This window comes from Gorilla gorilla, chromosome 6, assembly GCF_029281585.2.
Source record: "Gorilla gorilla gorilla isolate KB3781 chromosome 6, NHGRI_mGorGor1-v2.1_pri, whole genome shotgun sequence".
Lineage (NCBI taxonomy): Eukaryota > Metazoa > Chordata > Mammalia > Primates > Hominidae > Gorilla > Gorilla gorilla.
The window spans coordinates 77,408,208-77,425,221 of NC_073230.2; the positions used below are offsets into that span (position 1 = coordinate 77,408,208).

At 43.0% G+C, this 17,014-nt stretch overlaps 1 long non-coding RNA gene across 1 annotated transcript in view; it reads right to left on the reverse strand.

The window, feature by feature from the left end:
• The window catches only part of LOC134758869 (uncharacterized), a 171,418-nt gene that overhangs the window by 72,022 nt on the left and 82,382 nt on the right, over nt 1-17,014 (reverse strand). Inside the window, exon 3 of the long non-coding RNA XR_010134535.1 lies at nt 16,589-16,726. This is a non-coding gene — a long non-coding RNA (uncharacterized lncRNA). The remainder of the gene's footprint in view (nt 1-16,588; nt 16,727-17,014) is intronic.

Consider the following 17,014-nt stretch of genomic DNA (forward strand, 5'->3'; position numbering starts at 1 on the left):
GTCTCACAGAAATTAATAAATAATAATAAATAAGTAAAGGGCTGGGGGTTGAAGGGAGGGCTCTCTCTTGTTCCTCTTCTCTTCTGCTATATCTCTTCCATCCAGAGGATATAGCAATAAGGCATCATCTTGGAAACAGAAAGTAGCCTTCACCAGACACCAAGCCTCCTGCTGGCACCTTGATCTTGGACTTCCCAGCCTCCAGAACCAGGATACATCAATCTCTATTCTTTATACATCACCCAGTCTGTGGTATTTTGCTATAGCAGCACAAACGAACCAAGACACTATTGACATATGGAAGAAAAATGGGTCCCAGAGGCCCCCCTCCCCCGATCTGGCTTTCACCTGTACCCTTTGTCATGGAAGCAAGAGAGGTGGACATCGCTTTCTAGTCTTCAGGTTTCCAGAGCATAGACAGAAGAGTGTTGATAAAGGGGGGTGTCACAGAAAGTCAAATAACTTCTGGCAGGTCTCCACTAGGATATTATGTTGTAAATGACTTTAATAAGGAGACTTTCAGGCTGGGTGCAGTGGCTCATGCCTGTAATCCCAGCACTTTGGTAGGCCAAGGTGGGAGGATCACCTGAGGTCAGGAGTTTGAGACCAGCCTGGCCAACATGGTGAAACCACATCTCTACTAAAAATACAAAAATTAGCCAGGCGTGGTGGTACATGTCTGTAATTCCAGCTACTTGGGAGGCTGAAGCAGGAGAATCACTTGAACGTGGGAGGTGGAGGTTACAGTGAGCTGAGATGTGCCACTGCACTTCAGCCTGGGCAACAGAGTAAGACTCTGTCTCAAAAAAATAAAAATAATAAGGAGACTTTTAGAGGCTGCAACCTAGAAACTCAGCCTCGGGTTGGCAACAGGCAGACACTTAATCAAGTTGGAAAATGCATTCTAATGCAAAAGGAGAAGAATTGGCAGACAGCTGGCAGGGATGCTGTACCCTGGCTGGGCTCTGGAAGGCCCTGCTAGGCAACTTTAACAGGTTGCAGCCGAGAAACAAGAGATGGGTCACATAAACGAACTTTCAATGGTCTTCAGCAAATGTGGCTGGTCAATGGCTTACAATGCAACTCCCTGAGATTCTTTCCCCTACTCTGGATGTGGAAGGGTATAGAGGGGTATGAAATAGTGTCCCTCTAGGTTGAGCTCATGGGCCAAGTGTGATGAGATGGAATGTAGTAGATATAATGCAAACTTCCTCCCTTTAGTTCTAAAAACAATTGCATGAAAATCAAACAGGGAACTTGGCTTTGACTTATTGGTTTTGACTGGCTCAACAAAGGTTTTTTATTCTGATGCTTAGTTGTGTAGAGATCTGCCTTATTGTGCATGGGCTGGACAAGTTCAGATTTAAATGCTATATTTAAGAGGAACAACACAGGCAACCTATATATTGTTTAGAGGACATTAATAAATGGTATAGGAAATTGAATTAGCAAGTGCCTAGTTTATTTAATCTTTAATATTCCAGGATTTCAAGTTTGTGAAAATATAGCTGAAAAGGATGTGGTCCCTGGCATAGTGGCTCATATCTGTAATCACAGTGTTTTGCAGGGCTAAGGTGGGAAGATCACTTGAGCCCCTGGGTTCAAGACCAGCCTGGGAAACATAGCAAGACCTCATTGCTACAAAAATTTTTTAAAAATTAGCTAGGCCTGATGGTGTATACCTGTATCCCAGCTAGTCAGGAGCCTGAAGCAGGAGGATCACTTGACCCCAGGAGTTGGGGGCTGCAGTTAGTTATGATCATGCCCCTGCACCCCAGCCTGGGCAATAGAGCAAGACCGTGTCTCTAAAAAATAAATAAATAAAATAAAATAAAAAATAAGGGGGCTTGGGGTTGTTGAATTCCCACCATATCCTAAGCACTACGGTATATAATGCTGTGGCTATGTTCTCCAGTTTGATCATTCTGGTCATTGTTCCCATTTCACAGATGAGGAAACCAGGGCTTTGAGAGGCTAGGCAGTTTTCCTACTCACCCAGCCAATCAACAGCATACCTTCTTTCTGCCCAATTCAATTCCACAACATCAAGCATGTCACATTCTGTGACTGTAAGATTCTTTGCTTCAGTGATCCTATGAATGATTCTTTGTATTTTTTGTTGTTGTTGTTTGTTTTTGTTTTTTTTGAGACACAGTCTTGCTCTGTAACCCAGGCTGGAGTGCAGTGGCGCTATCTCGTTTCAATACAACCTTTGCCTCCCAGGTTCAAATGATTCTCCTGCCTCAGCCTCCCAAGTAGCCGGGATTACAGGCAAGTGCCACCACATCCAGCTAATTTTTGTATTTTTTGGTAGAGGTGAGGTTTCGTCATGTTGGCCAGGGTGGTCTCAAACTCCTGACTTAAGGTGATCTGCCCACCTTGGCCTCCAAAAGTGCTGAGATTGCAGGCATGAGCCACCGAGCCTGGCCCCTATGAATGATTCTAACATTGCAGTGTTCAGAGACTGCACAGAATGGCTGTGCAGGAATAGAAAGGTTGCAAAGGGGCATGGGGAGCATGAGGTGGAAGAAGGAACAGAGAAATTACAGAAGTGGTCATTCATTAGGTCCCCTGCCCCGCAAACAAAACATTCTTGTTTATTTCTCTGCATTTCTGCCAGGCAGCCATGTGACCTGAGAAGAGCTCCCTTGTGAGACAGGATTTTTCTCATTTCCTGGCTCCTAATCTAATAGAAATGTCTAAACTAGTTGGCTGGCTCTGCCTGAAGAGGGGGGAGTGGGGAGAAAAGGTAGAATCAATCACTCCATTTGAAACTGCATCTGCTGAAAAGATGTCACGAAGAGGCAAGGAGGACCAGAATTCTGTTTACCCAAGCACTTCTCCTAGCAACCGCTGGCCCATTTCTTGTTTCTTGGCTGCAACCTGTTAAAGGTGCCCAGCAGGCCTTCCAGAGCCTGGCCAGGGCACAGCGTCCCTGCCAGCTGTCCGCCGATTCTTCTCCTTTTACATTAGAACGCGTTTTACAACTTGATTAAGTGCCTGCCTGTTGCCAACCCTAGGCTGAGTTTCTAGGTTGCAGCCTCTGAAAGTCTCCTTATTAAAGGCATTTACAAAATAATATCCTAGTGGAGAGCTGCCAAGAGTTATTTGAAACTCACAGTTATTCCCATGGGACAGTCAATGTGAGTTTTCCCCAGTTAGAATTCATTTGGCTGGAAGACAGAGTCCTTGATACACACTTGTAAAAGTAACTTAATATTTGTGGGTTTTTTTTTTTTTTTACTTTTTATTAAATCTTTTTTTATTTGTACAGATTTATGGGGTTCAAGCGTGATTTTGTTACATGCATAGATTGCATAGTAAGGTTAGAGTTTTTGGGTATCCATCACTCAAATAACATACATTGTATCGATTAAGTAATTTCCCGTTATCTGCCCTCCCTCTCACCCTCTCACCCTTCGCAGTCTCCATTTTCTATCATTCTACACTCTACATCCATGTTTAAATATTTATAATTAAAGGAACTGCAATTGTGATTCAGCTCCGACGTGGGTGGCAGAGACCTTACCTGTGTCCTAGCTACAAACGAAAGCTGCAGAATCTATCAGTTCTTAGTCATTTGTAGTGCTAGATCTCAGGAGGCAGATGAGTTCTGCAATAAGCTCACACTTCCTTGGATGTTTAAGATCATTGCACAGGCTGAGCATGGTGGCTCACACCTGTAATCCCAACACTTTGAGAGGTGGAGGTGGTTGGATCACTTGAGGTCAGGAGTTCGAGATCAGCCTGGCCGGTATGGTGAAACCCTGTCTCTATTAAAAACACAAAAATTAGCCAGGTGTGGTGGTGCACGCCTGTAGTCCCCGCTACTCAGGGGACTGAGGCACGAGAATCACTTGAACCAAGGAGACGGTGGTTGCAGTCGCGCCACTGCACTCCGGCCTGGGCGACAAGAGCGAGACTCCATCTCAAAAAAAAAAAAAAAGATGCTATCTTGTTGCTCAGAGTTTTGGCAGAGATCACAAAGGCCAAGACAAGCATGAAATGTGTCAAGGACACGAACATCCTTCATTAAGGTCCTGGACCTTGTTCAGGACATGCTAAGAGATGCCAAACCGCTTCAGCTAGCATTGGTCTTGTGACAGGCTGCTTATATAGGAATGGATTAAGAAGGGTATGGAGGATTTCTCTGGAGAGACTTGTTAGTATACCATATCTCCACTCAGGGCCTCAGGAGGCCTCAGGGCAAGAGAGCGGGCTAGAAGAAAGCCATCTGGGGGTATTCTGTGTGGCTCTGGGGTTGGAACATCATAGGGAACTAGGCATCTGACTTGCTTGTGACTGAGCTGCAGAAAGGGGCTTGTACTCTCACACCTGGCCATCACACAGAGAAGGAACTGTACCAGAATGGCCTGTAGGTCTAGAGTGGGAAGGGCAAACTCTAGTGAGGTCTCTATGTGCCAGATATGGACCTGCTAAAGGGGCTCTTCCATAAGGGTCAAGATAACTCCAACAGAGGGTGAACTTCAGGACAGGAGCTGAGCAGAACACTAAAAGCCGTGAGGGGAAGAGGCATTGCCCACTTCAAGGGAAGCTCAGGTGCGGGATTCCTGATGACCGAGAGGGGATGCCCAAAGAACCCTCAAGAGACCCCCATAAGGAAGAGAATTAACACACACCCAGAAGTTCCAATGGTAAATCCAATGGCATCAGTCAAGTGTACCTTTCCTCTCCTCCCTCAACCTTTCCAACTCGCAGGGACCCAAAGTACAGTCAGAGAGTGACAGAGGGAAGGAGAAACAGGGAAGGAGGCCACCATCATCTACGGCCCACTCCCCACTCCCCACTGCAGGTTTCCCAGCCACAAAAAGGCTGAGCTAGGAGACTGAAAGGGGGACATTTTATTACCCAAGAATGACCTTAAAAGCTGAAGGAACCTAACTGAAATTTCATGTAGCATTAGTGGAGATGAAAAAACCAGGGAAGTGGTCAAAAGTTAAAGTACAGTGACAGATAGAATCGTGTTACATCCAAGTCTACATCCAAGTCTAGTTTAATTATTAAATCTGTTGGTAGAGTCTTCCTAAAAGACAGAAGACTCCAGAACCAAAACAACAACAAAATAAAAATATGTGCATTATCAATCAAAAACTACAGTAATCATATGATTGGAACATATAATATACATTTTTTGGGGGAGGTTGTTTTTTGTTTGTTTGTTTGTTTGTTTGTTTTGAGACGGAGTTTCTCTCTCGTTGCCCAGGCTGGAGTGCAATGGTGCAATCTCGGCTCATTGCAACCCCCGCCTCCCAGATTCAAGCGATTCTCCTGCCTCAGCCTCCCGAGTAGGTGTGATTACAGGCATCTTCCATCTCACTCGGCTAATTTTTTGTATTTTTAGTAGAGACTGGATTTCACCATGTTGGCCAGGCTGGTTTCAAACTCCTGGCCTCAGGTCATCATCCACCTTGGCCCTCCAAAGTGTCGGGATTACAGGCTTGAGCCACCGCACCCGGCCTGAGTTTTTATATGAGAAAAACTGTTAGCACAAGATCATGCCTCCTTCCTGCTAACTAACAACATTCTCATGAGTCACTGAAGGGATAAAATATTCTAACACTTAGGCCATCTTAGTCTCAATCTCACAATGTCCCTGTTGTACTCTTATAATGCTACATACCACTGGAAATGTTCTGTTCAGAGTGTTACATTCAATACCCTGTCACTGATTTCTTTAAGAAATAGAATACGGTTTTATAGCTTATGAAAGCATTGGTGTGCAGAAAAACATACCGTAGCCATATATTTTCTTTCTCATACCCTCACATTTCTGGAGAAACATAATCTACCCATTTAATAAGAAATGCAGAATTCTGCATTTAGTTGAAAGAAGCCCCTTTTTCATAAGAGATTTTATAATTCCTGAGTCTCGTGTGCAAATGGCAGAGAGTTACTCCCACAGCTCCCCTGCCAAACCCTCTCTTGCAGTAGATGAGACGTATCATTCCTTTTCTTATCTTGCATACAGAGTTGGCCACTGACAACTTATAATAGCTCCAGCTGACATGGGTTTCTCACATCTGGCCAGACACTCATTCCTCTTTTCCTTTTTATATGTAGTGGTCTTAAGACATGTGTTTAAATTTTTTGACATTTCTACCCATCAAGTCTAGTCCTCCTTCCCTAGAACATGAGCTGGTCTTAAGGATTCACTTCTCAAAAATAGAAAATGGCAGAAGCAATATTGCGTGGCATTCAGAACTAGATCATAAAAGACAATACAGCATCAGCTTGGAATAATTTGGAACTCTTGCTGTTGGAACCCAGCCACCAGGCTGGGTCCCAGGCCACACAGAACAAACTCATGTCAGTGATCTGGCCAACAGCATGGCTCAGACCCCAACTCACAACCAGCATCACCCATCAGACAGGTGAGTAAGGAAGCCTCAGCTATGGTTTGACTACAACTCCATGAGAGATCCTGAGTGAAAACTGCCCAGCTGAGCCCAGCAACATGAGAGATTATAATACATAATCACTGCTGTTTTATCCCACAAAGTGTATGGTGGTTTGTGACACAGCTGTAGGAAATCATCACACTATCAAGATGCGATTCTTTAGGCATGAAAAGAAGTAATACCCAAAAATTCCGTATCTGGCAAAACTATCCTTCTGCAAGGAAAGAGAAATAACTTTCTCATAGTAAAGAAAACTCTTTAAAAAGTCCCTGGCTTAAAGAACTGGCTAAAAGAAGTTCTTCATACAAAAGAAAATGATAAAAGAATAAATCTTGGAGCATCAGGATGGAAAAAAGAACAATGGAAAGAGCAAATCTGGGTACATACAATAGACCATTGTTTTCCTCATGTGCTTTATAAATCATATTTGATGATTGCAACAAAAATTATGAAACTATCTGATACTCAGGACTGACACGTGAAAAGGCAGAGAAGGCAAAGAGACCCCACTGGAAGTAAGATTTTCATGCTTCACTCAAAGTACTGGAAATTCTGGTACTCTTAGACCATGATAAGTCACATTATGTATATTTTAATTTCCACAGCAACCACTAAAAACACTATACAAAGAAATACCGTCAAAAACATTATAAATCAACTGAGATGGAATATTTAAAAAATATTCATGGGATCTTCAGGAAGGTGAGACAAGAAAAACAGAGAGAACAAATCAGGAAAAAAGGTATATTTAAGCACTAATAAATCAATAATTACTTTCACTGAACGTGGCCTTAAGACATCATCAACAAAATTTAGACCTTGGTAGGGTAGATAAAAACATTGTGACACAGCTATATGGTGTTTACAAGAAACTCACATCAAATCCAGATAGGAGGTCAAAAGTGAAAGGATAGAAAATATACACCAAGAATACTATAATAAAAGAAAATCAAGGTTGGCTATAATAATATCTGTTAAAGTAGACTCTTGGGAAAGGAAATTACTACAAAGAGAGACATATCATTATTATATATGATAAACAGATCAGTTCTCCAGGAAGACCTGGATGTGTATGGACCAAAGAACAGAGTGTCAAGATCCATGAAGCAAAAATCAATAGAGCTGAGAGGAGAACTAGACAAATCCACAATTAGAGTTTAAGAATTTAACACTTCTCTCCCAACCACTAATAAAACCACTAGGTAGAAACTGGCAAAGATATAGAAGATTGGAATCATGCAATCAACCAACAGGTTCTAATTGACATATGTAGAACGCAGCAAAAAGCAAAAAAATAATAAGCTATTTTTTTCCCCTGTGCTCATGGAACATATTCTAAGATAGGCCATATCCTGGACCACAAAATACACTTCAGCAAATTTTTAAAAACTGAAATTATAGCCGGGCACAGTGGCTCACACCTGTAATCCCAGCACTTTGGGAGGCTGAGGTGAGCAGATCACGGGGTCAGGAGTTTCAGACCAGCCTGGCCAACATGGTGAAATCCTGTCTGTACTAAAATTACAAAAGTTATCCAGGTGTGATGGCGTATGCCTGTACTTCCAGCTACTTGGGAGGCTGAGGCAGAAGAGTTGCTTGAACCTGGGAAGCTGAGGTTGCAGTGAGCCAAGATCATGCCACGCACTCAAGCCTGGGCAACAGAGTGAGACTCCATCTCAAAAAAAAAAAAAAAAAAACCACAAACAACAACAACAACAACAACAAACCACCACCACCAACAAAAAAAAACAACATTGAAATTATATACAGTGTGATCTCTGGTCATGGATTCAAACTAGAAATCAATAGGACAAAAACAATGAAAACTAAACAGGAAAAATTAAACAACATACTCCTAAATAATCCATTGGCCAAGTAGGAAGCTTCAAAACAAATAAAAATGCATGCAAGCAAACAAAAATAAAACATAACAAAATATTGGGATGTAGTTAAGAGATTTTGAGAGGAAAATTTATAACACTAAATGCTTACATAAAGAAAAAGGAAAGATCTCAATAAGTAATCTAAGTTCCTATGCCTCAGGAAATCCAAAATATCAAAATCTAAAGCAAGCATAAGGAAGGAAATAATAAAAATTACATCAGGAATTAATTAAATTAAGAAAATAAAAACAATACAGAAAAATCAATGAAACAAGAAGATGGTTCTTCAAAAGAGTACATTTGATAAACCTTTAGGAAAAACTGACAAAAATAGAAGACACAAATCATCAATATCAAAAATATAACACCGTACATATAGAGTATATTAATATATTCTGGGATATCACTGCAGATTCTGTAGCCATTAAAACATTAAGAGAACACCAAAAACCACCACTTAGGAGAAATGGACAATTCCTGAAAGCCACATACTGCCAAAACTCAACCAAAATGAAGTGGATCACCTGATCAGCTCCATAATGATTCAAAAATTGAATTTGTAATTTAAAATCCTCCCCAAATTAAACTACAATAATATATTTCTAGACATCTAGCAAAATGACCAAATCAAAAAATAGTAAGAACACTAAATGCTGGTGAGGATATGGAGAAACTGAATCACTCAGTCACTGTTGGTATAAATGTAAAATGGCACAGTCACTCCATAAAACAGTTTGGCAGTTTCTTATAAAGTTAAATACACAAATGTTACACAATCCAGAAATTGTGTGCTTGGACATTTAACTCAGAGGAATGGAAACTTATGTTCACAAAAAATCCTGAAAATAGTAGCTTTATTAGTAACAGTCTATGGAAATAACCCAGTGTATTTCACCCAGTGAATGATTACACAAACTGTGGTATATGTATACTGTGGGTACTATGCAGCAATAAAAAGGGAATAAATTATTGATTTTTTAAATGAAAAAATTTGGATGAATCTCCAGGAAATTTATGCTAATGAGAGGTGACAGCGTTCTGGCAGTCCTCACGGCCCTCGCTAGCTCTGGGCGCCTCCTCTGCCTGGGCTCCCACTTTGGCGGCACTTGAGGAGCCGTTCGGCCCTCCGCTGCACTGTGGGAGCCCCTTTCTGGGTTGGCCAAGGCTGGAGCCCACTCCCTCAGCTTGCGGGGAGGTGTGGAGGGAGAGGCGTGAGTGGGAACCGGGGCTGCACACAGAGTTCTGGGTGGGCGTGGGCTTCGCGGGCCCCGCACTCGGAGCAGCCAGCTGGCCCTGCCGGCCCCGGGAAGTGAGGGACTTGGCACCCGGGCCAGCGGCTGCGGAGGGTGTACTGGGTCCCCCAGCAGTGCCGGCCCACCGGCGCTGTGCTGGATTTCTCGCCCCCGGCCTTAGCTGCCTTCCCGCAGGGCAGGCCTTGGGACTGCAGCCCGCCATGCCTGAGCCTTCCCCCGCCTCCGTGAGCTCCTGTGCAGCCCGAGCCTCCCAGAGGAGTGCCTCCCCCTGCTCCAGGGCGCCCAGTCCCATCGACCACCCAAGGGCTGAGGAGTGCAAGCGCATGGCGCGGGACTGGCAGGCAGCTCCACCTGCAGCCCCAGTGCGAGAGCCACTGGGTGAAGCCAGCTGGGCTCCTGAGTCTGGCGGGGCCTTGGAGAACCTTTATGTCTAGCTCAGGGATTGTAAATACACCAATCGGCACTCTGTATCTAGCTCAAAGTTTGTGAACACACCAATCAGCACCCTGTGTTTAGCTCAGGGTTTGTGAGTGCACCAATCGACACTCTGTATCTAGCTGCTCTGGTGGGTCCTTGGAGAACCTTTGTGTGGATACTCTGTATCTAACTAATCTGATGGGGAGGTGGAGAACCTTTGTATCTAGCTCAGGGATTGTAAATGCACCAATCAGCGCCCTGGCAAAACAGACCACTGGGCTCTACCAATCAGCAGGACGTGGGTGGGGCCAGATAAGAGAATAAAAGCAGGCTGTCGGGACCAGCAGTGGCAACCCGCTGGGGTCTCCTTCCACACTGTGGAAGCTTTGTTCTTTAACTCTTTGCAATAAATCTTGCTGCCGCTCACTCTTTGGGTCCACACTGCTTTTATGAGCTGTAACACTCACTGCAAAAGTCTGCAGGTTCACTCCTGAAGCCAGCGAGACCACAAAGCCACCAGAAGGAAGAAACTCCCAACACATCTGAACATCAGAAGGAACAACCTCCAGATGCGCCACCTTAAGAGCTGTAACACTCACCGCGAGGGTCCGTGGCTTCATTTTTGAAGTCAGTGAGAACAAAAACCCACCAATTCCGCACACACACTAAGTGAAAAAAGCCAACCCCGAAGTGTTACCTATTACTGTATGATTTTATAGAATATTTTTGAAAAGACAAAATTTTAGAAAAAATAAGATTACCAAAGGTTAGGGGTGGGAGAGGAAAGGAAGATGGGTGTAGTTATGGAAGAGTGACATGGCCTGGCGCTGTGGCTCACGCTTGTAATCCTAGCACTTTGGGAGGCCCAGGTGCGTGAATCATGAGGTCAAAAGATCGAGACCATCCGGGCCAACATGGTGAAACCCCGTCTCTACTAAAAAATACAAAAAATTAGCTGGGGGTATTGGCGGGTGCCTGTAATCCCAGCTACTCAGGAGGCTGAGGTAGGAGAATCACCTGATCCCGGGAGGCGGAGGTTGCAGTGAGCCGAGATCGCACCACTGCGCTCCAGCCCAGGCAACAGAGTGAGACTCCGCCGTCTCAAAAAAAAAAAAAGAGAAAAGAAAAAGATAGAGCGACATGAGGTGTCCTCCTGGTAATGGTGTTGCTCAATGTCTTGATGGTGGCCAATAAAGCTTCAGATATGATATCTTTGTATAAAATTAAATGTGCATGCACACAGACACAAATGAGTTATACATACAATTGGGGAAATCTGAAAAAGATGAATTGATTATATCAATGTTGTAATATTGTACTATAGTTTTTCAAGATGTTACCATTGGGAAAACTGGATATAGAGTGCTCTGTAATTTTTCTTAGAACTGCATGTGAATCTGTAATTGTATCAATAAAACCTTTTTTTTTTTTTTTGAGACTGAGTCTCGCTCTTTCACCTAGGATGGAGTTCAGTGGCACAATCTCAGCTCACTGCAGCCTCTGCCTCCTGGGTTCCGGTGATTCTCCTGCCTCAGCCTCCGGGGTAGCTGAGATTACAGGCGTGCATCACCACGCCCAAATTTTGGTATTTCTAGTAGAGACAGAGTTTCATCATGTTGGCCAGGCTGGCCTCAAGCTCCTGACCTCAGGTGATCCGTCTGCCTCTGCCTCCCAAAATGCTAGGATTACAGGTGTGAATCAATAAAACTTTTAACTAAACATTATGTTTATAAAGTGGTTGTGATAGTATGAGATAAATTGTTTGTAAAATAGCCATAGGCTTAAAAAGCTAAAATGTATGGCCATTTTCACGATATTGATTCTTCCTACCCATGAGCATGAAATGTTCTTCCATTTGTTTGTATCCTCTTTTATTTCCTTGAGCAGTGGTTTGTAGTTCTCCTTGAAGAGGTCCTTCACATCCCTTGTAAGTTGGATTCCTAGGTATTTTATTCTCTTTGAAGCAATTGTGAATGGGAGTTCACTCATGATTTGGCTCTCTGTTTGTCTGTTGTTGGTGTTGCCATTCTAACTGGTGTGAGATGATATCTCATAGTGGTTTTGATTTGCATTTCTCTGATGGCCAGTGATGATGAGCATTTTTTCATGTGTTTTTTGGCTGCATAAATGTCTTTTTTTGAGAAGTGTCTGTTCATATCCTTCGCCCACTTTTTGACGGGGTTGTTTGTTTTTTTCTTGTAAATTTGTTTGAGTTCATTGTAGATTCTGGATATTAGCCCTTTGTCAGATGAGTAGGTTGCGAAAATTTTCTCCCATGTTGTAGGTTGCCTGTTCACTCTGATGGTAGTTTCTTTTGCTGTGCAGAAGCTCTTTAGTTTAATTAGATCCCATTTGTCAATTTTGTCTTTTGTTGCCATTGCTTTTGGTGTTTTGGACATGAAGTCCTTGCCCACGCCTATGTCCTGAATGGTAATGCCTAGGTTTTCTTCTAGGGTTTTTATGGTTTTAGGTCTAACGTTTAAATCTTTAATCCATCTTGAATTGATTTTTGTATAAGGTGTAAGGAAGGGATCCAGTTTCAGCTTTCTACATATGGCTAGCCAGTTTTCCCAGCACCATTTATTAAATAGGGAATCCTTTCCCCATTGCTTGTTTTTCTCAGGTTTGTCAAAGATCAGATAGTTGTAGGTATGCGGCGTTATTTCTGAGGGCTCTGTTCTGTTCCATTGATCTATATCTCTGTTTTGGTACCAGTACCATGCTGTTTTTGTTACTGTAGCCTTGTAGTATAGTTTGAAGTCAGGTAGTGTGATGCCTCCAGCTTTGTTCTTTTGGCTTAGGATTGACTTGGCAATGTGGGCTCTTTTTTGGTTCCATATGAACTTTAAAGTAGTTTTTTCCAATTCTGTGAAGAAAGTCATTGGTAGCTTGATGGGGATGGCATTGATTCTGTAAATGAAAAAGTCAGGAAACAACAGGTGCTGGAGAGGATGTGGAGAAATAGGAACACTTTTACACTGTTGGTGGGACTGTAAACTAGTTCAACCATTGTGGAAGTCAGTGTGGCGATTCCTCAGGGATCTAGAACTAGAAATACCATTTGACCCAGCCATCCCATTACTGGGCATATACCCAAAGGACTATAAATCATGCTGCTATAAAGACACATGCACACGTATGTTTATTGCGGCATTATTCACAATAGCAAAGACTTGGAACCAACCCAAATGTCCAACAATGATAGACTGGATTAAGAAAATGTGGCACATATACACCATGGAATACTATGCAGCCATAAAAAATGATGAGTTCATGTCCTTTGTAGGGACATGGATGAAATTGGAAACCATCATTCTCAGTAAACTATCGCAAGAACAAAAAACCAAACACCGCATATTCTCACTCATAGGTGGGAATTGAACAATGAGATCACATGGACACAGGAAGGGGAATATCACACTCTGGGGACTGTTGTGGGGTGGGGGGAGGGGGGAGGGATAGCATTGGGAGATATACCTAATGCTAGATGACGAGTTAGTGGGTGCAGCGCACCAGCATGGCACATGTATACATATGTAACTAACCTGCACAATGTGCACATGTACCCTAAAACTTAAAGTATAATAAAAAATAAAAAATAAAAAATAAATAAAGTTACAAAGCCAACAATAAAAAAAAAAAAAGCTAAAATGTTCATGAAATTTACCTACACCATGAATATAGTTAAACAGAAAGCAAAATAAGAAGGGTATAAAATGTAAAATTGGGCTGGGCATGGTGGCTCACGCCTGTAATCCAAGCACTTTGGGAGGCTGAGGTGGGCGGATCACCTGAGCTCAGGAGTTCAAGACTAGCTTGGCCAACATAGTGAAACCCTGTCTCTACTAAAAATACAAAAAAATTAGCTGGGTGTGGTGGCAGGTGCCTGTAATCCCAGCTACTCGGAGGCTGAGGCAGGAGAATTGCTTGAAACCGGGAGGCAGAGGTTGCAGTGAGCCGAGATCGTGCCATTGCACTCCAGCCCGGGCAACAAGAGCGACACTCCATCTCAAAAAAAAAAAAAAAAGAAAAGAAAGGTAAAATTAAAAAAAGAGGCCGGGCATGGTGGCTCATACCTGTAATCCTAGCACTTTGGGAGGCCAAGGCGGGTGGATCACGAGGTCAGGAGTTCAAGACCAGCCTGGACAAGATGGTGAAATGCTGCCTTTGCTAAAAATACAAAAATTAGCCAGGTGCGACAGGCACCTGTAATCCCAGCTACTCAGGAGGCTGAGGCAGGAGAATCGCTTGGACCCAGGGGGTGGAGGTTGCAGTGAGCAGAGCAAAGATTGCACCACTGCACTCCAGCCTAGTCAATAGAGTGAGACTCTGTCTCAAAAAAAAAAAAAAAAAAAGAATGGAAAGGTCAAAAGGAGGTGAAGTATACTGTGTTAAAACTTTTGTTTTTCAAATTTTTTATAATGAGCATATGAGACTTTTATAATAGGAAAACATTAATTTGATTAAAATATATACTTTTATTCATTCTGATCCTTTCTGGGTCCCTGGTACTTGTCGCATTATCAGAATCACCCACTTTTCTCTTGCTTAAGGCTGCTTACATGGCTTCCTTGTGGATTTCTTCCCCATTCCTCTGCTAATGTACTTTGGGCTTGTCTTGAAATTATCCAGCTGTGAAGACACAGAATTTCAAATTTGCCTGCCTATGCACAAACATCGCCACAGCTGGGAGGATTCTCTAGGGAAATGTTGAAAGCAAGTCGAGATGCTAGAGGAGTTTGGAGAAGATTTTTTCACATGGAGAGTTCCGGCTGCAATTAAGTTGTACTCAAAACCAGATAGGCTAGAAAATATTGGGGAGGCAAATGTGGTTCCATCCTTTATACAAAGAATAGTGTTTCATATCCAGATAAAAGAAAATCATCAGTGAATTGCAAAATCTTTAGAGGCAGAAGGCACCCAAGAGACAGGTCACCATGCAGAACAGTTCTAGGTGGCTCCATTCACATTTAGCCTATGTACGTAGTGGCCCCTGGGATTGTGCAGTGCGCAACTTACACAACTGTATGCAGGGATTCTGCTGAATCCAGTCATTACCATCCTTGCCCTTCCTCACACATAGATTTAGGATCCTTTTACAGAGGAGGCAAGTGAGGCCCAGAGGAGGAAAGCAAGTTGTTCAAAGCCACCCTGCTAACCACAGAGCCAGACTAAAATCCAGATTATTGAATTTTAGAACAATATTCTTTCCTCTCTACAATGATGACTGGAAAGGATATTGTCACTCAAAACAGCCACCTCCACCACAGCAACAAGTTCATTCTTAAAAGTATTTGTTTCAGGCCAGGCGTGGTGGCTCACGCCTGTAATCCCAGTACTTTGGGAGGCTGAGGCAGGCAGATCACCTGAGGTCAGGAGTCCAAGACCAACCTGGCCAACAAGGTGAAACCCAGTCTCTACCAAAAATACAAAAATTAGCCGGGCGTGATGGTGGATGCCTGTAATCCCAGCTACTCAGGAGGCTGAGGCAGGAGAATCGCTTGAACCTGGGAAGGCGGAGGTTGTAGTGAGCTGAGATCGCACCATTGCACTCCAGCCTGGGTGACAAGAGCAAAACTCCATCTCAAAAAAAAAAAAAAAGTATTTGTTTCAGATCCACATGACTGTAGGCTAAACCAGGGCTATTTTTATAGCATCTCAAATTCTAAATTGAGTGAAAATTCTAAGTACACTTTTCTCACATATGAAATGACAATGATAGTACCTACCTCTTAGGGTTCTTCTGGAGATAGATGAGTTAATATTTGTGGAACACTTAGAACAGTACCTGTCATAAAGTACTATATAGGTATTGGATATTATTATTATTACTATTAGCATGTATTTCTCCCCCATTAATACATGGGTTCTTCAGAGACCACATGTTTTATCTGTGGTTTCATTGGACCTCGCATGACTTTGAGGAGTGATGTATCAATGTTGTTTGATGGTGGAGGGATGGATGGGTGGATGGATGGATGAATAGATAAATGAATGGATGGATGGTTGGATGGATGGATAGATGGATAGATGAGTGGAGAGATAGATGGATAAAAGAGTATGGATGAATGAAAGGATGGATGAATGGATGGAAAGTGGATGGATGGATGGATGGATGGATGGATGAATAGATGAATGGATGGATGGATGGTTGAATGGATGGGTAGATGGATAGATGAATGGAGAGATTAGATAGATAAAGGAGTACGGATGAGTGAAAGAGGATGGATGAATGAATGGATGGATGAAGGAGGATGGATGAATGGACGCGTGGTGGATGGATGATTGAATTCAAGCTCTTGTTAGTAACACAACGGAATGAGTATTTCATTGGACTTTTTTTCATGGAGAACAAAGATATGACACCATTCACAAGTGATATGTAAATGCTTTAGTTTCATTGAATTCTAGACAGTTCAAGGCCTTTGATGACTCATCTTACCCAACTTATGGCTTGATGCAGGAAATCACATGACCAGTAGCCTGAACATGCAGCTCTAGTTTAAAAACTGTGGCAAAGTGAGAGCTCATTCCATGGGAGGCAGACAGTCCTGTGACGGTACCACTGTAATGATTAGCAAGTTCTTCTTAGGTCCATTCTATGCCTTCAACTTACCTGGACCTCCTGGTGACACCAAGAAGGAGTCTAATTTCACCACCACCAGGTTTTTTGTTCACTTGTTCAGCAAATATTTAGTGAGCATACAATGATTAAAGAGTAAACATGGTTCCTGCTGTCTTGGAGATGACTTTGCTATGGAAGAGACAGAAGAGAAAATGATTTGCTGAAGATATAAGGACATACTATGGAAAGTGCTACAGAGGAAATGCACAGGGGAAGCTGTTCTGACCAGGGCACCCCTGAATCTGCCCCGAGATGCAGGAGAGAGGAGGGGTGCTGGTTTTCAGTGCTGCAGAGTCTACTAATAGTGTAGATAGAAGCAAGGCGCAGTGGCTCACACCCATAATCCCAGCACTTTGGGAGGCTGAGGTGGGCGGATCACGAGGTTGGGAGTTCGAGACCACCCTGGCCAACATAGTG